The sequence below is a fragment of the Anopheles moucheti genome, chromosome 3 (assembly GCF_943734755.1).
Source record: "Anopheles moucheti chromosome 3, idAnoMoucSN_F20_07, whole genome shotgun sequence".
Classification (NCBI taxonomy): Eukaryota; Metazoa; Arthropoda; class Insecta; order Diptera; family Culicidae; genus Anopheles; species Anopheles moucheti.
In genome coordinates, this window is record NC_069141.1 from 19830312 (window position 1) to 19838607 (window position 8296).

The window sequence follows — 8296 nt, forward strand, 5'->3', positions numbered from 1 at the left end:
TTTGTTACACTAATCCGAAATCGGGCAGACGAAACAGCAGTGAGAAAAAGGCCGCTATTAATAGACTTTGATTTGTTTCCTACACGTTCGCACGGTTCCTGAAGTAGTAGCAGCGACCGGAGTGGATGATTCTTGGAGGGAAAAGTAGAGCAGAGGAATACCATTACACATAACGCGCTTGTCCCGACCTCTCCCAAGTTCTACTTTTGTTTTTAATGATGAAGAATATCAATTTTAAGCTGCTGCTTCTTCCTATTCTAACCTGTTTTGTTCTGCACAACGAACGATTGTTCAATAAGTGTTGCCAATACAGTTGAGAATATCTTTTCTGTTTGCGCATTAAAAAAACGGTACGAATTAATTTTGTAAAATTCTAAATGCATACAAGAGCAATACAAACAATTCTTCGTCACAAATCATATGAACCACCAGGCGCCTCCATCAACGTTCGATCCTCGTTTCGATGCGATCACACTCAAACGCACCGCACACAGGGTGAATTATCGTGTTTTGGCGCGAGATTATTTTTAAAACCATGTTGTGCAAAGAGATGTAGTGTACAACCACAACAAAAATCAAGTATTATAAGCGTCTCAGACACAGGGCGTTGTATCTAAACAGTGACGATCTTGTTGTTGCTGATATTGTTGTTGCTGCTGTTGTCGTGAATTTGTTTGCTTATGCTGCGTAATCGGTTACGGTGCGTTGACCGCAAAATTCGCATTCTCGCCAACGCACACAACCACGCTGTTAAACAAGTTGCGTTAGCAGATCTCTCGAACAGTTTTGTGTTTTTTTTTTCGCTCTCCTCCCGTGCACGAGATCATGCACGCAGCACCAAATTCGACTTCATAGCTGTGGTTGTATCGTATTAGATATTATGGAAACAAGTTTTTTTTTGGTGTTCAATCTTATTACACAGGCACTGGGCACACTTTGCTCCATTCGGATGCCATTCGGTGAGCGATGGAGTGATGATAAAATGGAATGCTACTTTCTTTGCTACTGCTGCTGATCGACACACGGAGGCGACATAAGAGCAGAGCGTTATGCTATTGGCACGGAATGGATAGAAATAGGAGAGGAGGTTTTTTTTTTGTTACATTTTCGTAACATGCGGTACGATTTAAAAGTTCTTAAGCATAGCATGGTCCGCGGTCACTAAACATAGATATCAACTGCTCGTAAACCGATGCCCGTTCATCGTCACTGAGCGTTGCGCATTGGATTTGGGTGGTGCGCTTTTTTGTTTCGCCTTTTCATTGCGCAATGTGATATATTTAACCAATAAAAGCATCAAGAAGACGGCAACAATAAAGTGCTCGTAGCTGACCACTTCAAGGGAGAGGGGTTTCTGCCTTTGTTCTTAGATTCCCCTATAAATGATTATGGTTGAAAGAATATAGAGACATTTTTTAAAGGCTTTGACAATGTTTAATCATACCATAAGAATGTTGATAAGTCTTGGACAAATTCGTGAAGAGTTCCGGACCTAAAGATAGTTTGTTCAATTCTAGACATAAGGAAATAGAGTCTTTTTGACCCTTCTCACCATCCCATTACGTTCGCACTATTACTCCTGCTATCTCTTATCGCAAAACTTCGAACAAAAAGTAGACAAAAACTCCACAATTTTCACAACTTGCACCCACACTAACCGGACTCATTCATCTTATCGTAAATTTCAGAAGCAATTTCTGGCGCTCACTGCTTCGATGCGCCCGTTCGCCACGATGGGCCGTCCGCTTCCGTGGGCTAAGGCCGGAGTGCAAGTATTGTATTGTATAATTTAATAACCTACAATTAGCTTCATATGATACGGGGATAATAAATTAGATGGAAGCCAGATATGCTTCGGGAACACCTACGAACATCGGCACGAAAGCGTCCCATTGAAGATATTCGCGATTCTTGGTCACCTCTTCCGGCGCGTCACGTCATGTTCGGCAAAACTCAACGAAAAAAAAGGGCCGCCAACACCGGTTTTGGAAGCTTTCGTGGAACACAACAGGGTGTGTAGCTTTGCACGACGCATCGTAATAAAATGGTGACCGCCACCGCCTACGAAACATGGTTGCCGTGCCGGTTACCACTTAACCTTCAAACAGATGGAAGTTCACGGCATTGGGTAAAAAGGGCCGAAACCGATGGCGGTTGTGATTGTGTTGCGTGGACCGGATGGCGGAAGCGGAGTGGCCAAAAAGGCCATCGTTAGACCACACACTATTTTAAGTTGACTCTCGCAAACAATCTTGCCTGGCAGGTTTGTTGTTTTTTTTTTCGTGTGCTGCTCGTCTCGTCTATTTTTTCCCCCCCCGTCTTGCTACCAGTCGCCGTAGGGTATTTGTTGTTTTCTTACTTTTTTTGTGTGCTAGACCTCAGCTCAATCTTCAACCGCACCTCTTCTTTACCTTCGCTGCTAGCCCTTTTGCCGGGCCACGCCGATAGTGCGGTGCGTAGACGCACTGAAGTGTGCAACTCAAAATCGGGGCTCGGGCAAGCACGAAACGAGTTCCAATAGGAAGCGACCAGCGAACTGGTGGCTTGTTGGGTGAAAAAACTGGCAACGCTGCACCTAATCTCCATCGCAAACCTCATCGTCATCGGCCGCCCTAGCTGACGAGACTTTCCGCGCAGGGCACAAAATTGATCAGTTCGAAGATCCGGAACAAAGCGGGAGAGCACCAGAAAGGGGAGCTGGCAAACAGGTTCGCCAACGCAACATGCGTATCGCGCTGATCAGTTGTGGAGGATCTGGCGCTGGGTGTTTTTTTTTTTGCTCTGCTGCCTTGGCTTTGCCTGTTTCAACCAAAAACCCGATCACTTCTTCCCATTCATTCTTGTTCTCCCGAATGCTGATTTCTCCTATTCCATTTCCGACCCCAATTCCCCACAAGGAACGCAATGCGATTTCGCCGCTATGCGTAAAACCCAGGCACCCCAAGAGCCCCCAACGCACGAAAGAACAGCCTGAAACGATCTAGTCCCTTGTCCTGGCCTGGAACGGGCACCGATCTCGACCGATCCTCCATTTCCGATCCCATGCTTCGCCGAACTAATCTCCACCGGTTACGCAACATGTTGGCCCGGTGCGGTGCAAAGAAACACCGGCAAAAAAGAACCGGCAAGGCAAGGCAAAACAAAAAAAAAGGTTCACTTTGATGAAAAATGTGCGTCCACGCAGAACCCCATGAAACGATCCCTATCCCCTTTCGATCATGGAGCAGCAAGCGAAATGGTTGGTGGATTGATAATAAATGTAGAAGCGGGAAGAAATAATGCGTAGAGACGCGAACTGGTCGCCGATGAAATAGAAGACCGGCCGAACCGAATTAACCAAAAAAAAAAAGGCACTCTTAAAAGTCCTCGTACAGCGAAACCGATACTAAAGATCCCAAAAACGAATTAAATAAATGCTAAAAACCGAAAAACCGAGTAAACCTCGGCAGGCGGTGTCGATCGTGAATCGAAAATTTGGTATTCATTAAAGAAGCTAAAGACAGCCAAGGGAGCATATACTTGACCATAACTTTGAGCCACAACTAGGACCGCGATCTGGAAGCGTTCTTAAGTTGTTGCGCGCCCAAGACGTAGGTAGGTGCTCCACCTGTTTTTTTCTCTTACTTTGCTATCCCTGCGTGCTCTCTCACACACGCCAGGGTAAACCCACATACCAAACGTACGCACCGCTAGCGATCAGTTTTGGGATGTATCTACCGTTCTGACTGCTTGCCTCCACCTTTTTGCACCGCCAAACAACAACACACGTGGACGTGGACTCGGCTGCGGTGACTTCAACCACAGTGCGTAGCTACATCACACGTTTGCGACCTCGGCAACGATAATCGGCTGTAAATTACATATCGCTTGCTACGCAGATAGCCTTGACTTTGAGCGTTTTCGTTCGGCTAGTTAGCCCAAAATTTAACGCACTGAATCAATAAAAATGCTGACATACACGGGTGAATTCGTTTTTTTTTTGTTTTCGTGTAAGAAGTCTCGCATAGGTTGGTTGCGATCGTGGAAACGAGTTATGCCCTAACGCACTCGAAACAGGGCTGAAGGGCTCGCCATTAGTGCGCGCGCATCATTAGTATGGGAAGCGGATGTAAAGTTGTTAGGTCGTTGGTGGAACAGTTAACGCAATGTTAGAACGCGCAACGATTGCGAACAGCTTATCACGTCCGACGCATCAAATGAACCTTTATAATGTAATTCCATGGTCGTAAAATCATTACTCAAAAATGATTTAATTTAGATTAGTTTACATTTTACCTAATTTGCACATTGGATTTTTTGTAAACAAAATATTGTTAGAATAGTTTAAATTCAACATTTAGCTGCATCAGATTTCAAAACTCTTGTAAAGAGAACTATGATTTTTCATGATCAATATCAGCCTGAGCTTGGTTTTTTCGCTCGTTTACTGAATCAATGCAAATATAATTATAGCCATAGTTATAGACCAAAAAGCTGCAAAACTAGACGCGTAGATTCAATTTATAAAACTCGCACTTTAAAAGTCCGTTCCGAATATCTAGACCGGTTGAAGGAATTCTTTTTTTATGATAAAACTTGTTCAAGATTTAATAATTCAACTAACAAAACTCGGATCCGTTTTGAAGAAATTCGCAATCGATTTTTGATTCCATTTTTACAATTTATGAGACCTAAATTGGATTGGTTTTAATCTTGTAGAACAACAGGGAAAAACCCCACCGAAGCGGATTTGCCTTCTATAAGATCTCTGTCGCCAACATCTAAGGTGCATTATTGCGTGATACAGCTGCTAGCAGCATATGCCCTCTGCCAACCACCATCCACATCTCGGCCCGACGCACACTAACCCTGGATCTGGCCGTCTAGAGGCAAAACAAAAACATTAACATTTAAAAATATTTCACCCATCATTGAATTAACGAAACGAACTTGGGCTGCAAAGCATTTCACAGGGGGATAGGATGAAGCAAAAAAAACCCCAGCGACATAGTAGAAGAGCTCCTCTCCTGTCCGCTGCTCTTTCTTGGTCATTTGAAGACCGCTACGATACGCACCGGTCAACGAAAAATTTATTGGCACCAAAGTTCCATCCATCGCGCTCGCTACCACCACCCAGACTTCCCGCTGAAGCTGTGCTTACGCCGACAACACACAAAACTCACGCATACGCATCCGACCCGAGCGCAGCACAGATGTCGCTGCAAAACTACCCCCACCAGTGGAAGCCAAACCCCCTTAGCGAATTGACACTGGCACAACGCACAACACGCACCGTCCGCCCCACCAGCCCACGCATCGTCCGCTGCGTGCGTCCTTCCCGCCCAACAGCCCGTCCGGTGCGTGCGCGTTGAGAAAACGCAATCTCTAGCAAGCGCGAAGCAGAGGACGCACAGCTCGGCGCGCACAACGGCGCGCTTGTCGCGTTCGGTTCAAGATGTTTTACTAATCAGCCCCATCAGTGGGCACTGCTCGGTGGCGATTCGGGGAGAAACAAGCGGATGGAAACAGCGGATGGAGGCCGTTGCGTACGATGCGTCGGTGTGCGTAGATGGTGCGCATAACGTCTAAGAAGTGGTAACGGAAAGAAGAAAAAAAAAACCCTGAGCAAACGAATCCGACCGGCCAATTCCCCAATTTGCGGGCCACCAGGCAGCGAACTGCACAGATCATAGAAAAGCAGCAGAATTTGGGGTGTTTTTTTGTTTCTTCGTGTGCCTGTTCCTTCTCTTTCTCACTTCCTTACAAACCACTTCCTTCGGTTGTTTAGTTAAGCATCTTTTGGGGTGCAAACCATTGCCACGGTGCGTGCGTTCTGCGGTGCGTAGGAATGTGCGTGTTGCCAACTTTGCGATCGTCGGTAACTGTGGCTCGGTGGAGTGGAGGACGGAGCAAACCGTCAGTGCAAGGGAAAAGCGAGGGGGAAACGAATGCGATCATAGGCGATCGTGCTCGCGAACAAAGGATAGACGCATCGGAACGCATAGGCGCGCCTTCGAACATGTCCGCCTAGATCACATGCGGACCTCAAACAAGAAAAAAAGAAGCACGTACAAACCAGTCCCTATCCTATTTCGGCAAACGATTTTCGAAACGCAGGTTGCGTTGACGGATTTCAGCGCTTCAGGACGGTTAGCTTGCGGAAAGCAGGGTTGGCAGGGTTTGCCGGTTGGGGTAAAGTCACTTGACAGGTTTGGGGTGATGTTCTGGCTAGTTTTATTTCTCGCCAAACGCGAACTTCTAGCCGCGTCCCTAGACAACTGTGCGAGCATGTTTTTAGACAGATAAAAGACCATTGAAGCGCTAACGCAATATCGCCACTAGTCGCTTGTCGCGTGAAAACCTTCGTCTTAAGGCGCTCGATCAAACGAATCGATAGCCCTAATTTCGAGTGATTTATGATGTAAAGGGAAGGTTTTATTTACATTCCGAGTCCTTGATTCCGAGAATTCTTCGAACCTTAGTTGCTTTTTGTTGTACCACTATATGTCAACCCTGTTCTAAGTATAGCGCAGAACATTCAGTATCAACTAATTTGAAGTAACGAGAGTATAACGGCTTCAAAACCAAGTTTCAACAAAATTATCGAATTTAATAACAAATTTCTGCAGAGTTCTTAAGATATTGTACATTGTCTAGCATATCGTTGGGATATGAGAATTTACAGAGGGTTACTTATGTCAGTAGAAGAGATCATCTTGTAAATTGAGATCTCGCAACTATTCATTAGATAAAGGGAATACAATGAAAATGACATCTGTCAAATTCTGATTCTGACATCTGATTTATTCAAATGTCAAACATACAATTCTTAACGTCTTTATTAACAAAACTAATTGATACATCAAATTTGGTACATTTAAGGCGTATTTTATTCTATATCTAGGCATCTTCATACACTGTAGTTCTAAATGTGCTAATCTCAATGTTTATTTTTTAAAGCATCTCACATAGAGACATCTCTCAAATTATGACGTTCATGCTCCATATAAGAACGTTTATTGTAGAACAAGGTCACCATGAACATCAGCACACTCTTAGAACAGATATCCAACACTTCTCAACATTTTGAAGGTTATTTTTGAAAGATGCATTGTATGAAATGCTTACAAACTTCTAGTTACGGACCCTATACCCTAGTAAATAGTCTTATAACAGCTACAAAACCTCACAAATCTCACTGTACTTCATGTCTCATATCGAGACCGTTCTAGGTAAAATAATTTAATGCCTCAAGAACCAGGAAGTTTGTGGCGGTAACCTTCAACCAGGGTGCTGCACAATGAATGTCCATGGTCATTCCACATGCATTGTCTACAAGGAGCTAGAGTGGAGTGAAAAAAACTCCAATTCCAATATTCTTCTCTATACTGCGGCAGAGGAAGGAAACCGTTTCTAACTGATTGAGCCTTGAATTTTCTACCCTATTATCACACCAACACCAATGCTCTGATGAAGATTTCGGTTATACAACTACGAATGCAGCGACTGGTCATGGTTTTGCAGCTGCCGTATGCAGTAGAAGGCATTCCAACACCGATGGCTATGTAAACGTGTGACGGAACGTCACCGTACTTCTCTAACGTATACAGGCCGTAATTCATGTCTGAGAGTTTCTAACAACAAGAAACAAGATTTACTATACACAGAGTACTTCCAAGGTTATTTGGAAACATTTTGATGGACTAGTACCATGTGTAAAACTGCAGCACAGTTTTCGGTGCTGCTCTGTGACTTGAAACTCACGCTGTACCTTACACACACAGAGCTCTGGCCCGAACTTTTGGGGAAGTTATAGTGGTGATCGTAAGTGCGTAGATGCGTTGCTTGGTGCGTACACGCACTCACGCACGATTTGCTGAGTGCCGGCGCGAGTTCCAACCTCCCCATTTTGGCGAGTGTCGCAACTCCACCGCAAGGGGCCTATCAGTTTTGAGCGGTTTCAGTGAGGCTAAACCACGCTGCACTAAACTGTGGTTGTACAGACGTGGTATTTGCCTCACCTTCGATCTGATCCGAGTTCCAGCTAGTCTAAGCCCTTGTCTAGTGGAATGCTTTGTCCGATTTCAGCTATGTTGTACGTGCGAGTCAAGCATTGCGAGGAATTCTGGTGTTTCGTAATGTTATTCCCGAAGCTCTGGTGCGCATCTTCTGGCGGCCATAATGGCGTCGTGGCTTAGGGGCTGTTAGGTACTGCACTGTTGCCAACCTAGCTCCAAATGTGATGCGACGTCAACTGCAAAAAATGGCATTCGGTGGAGTCATCACCGTTCCTGTGTTCCTCCCGTTGCCTGCCTGT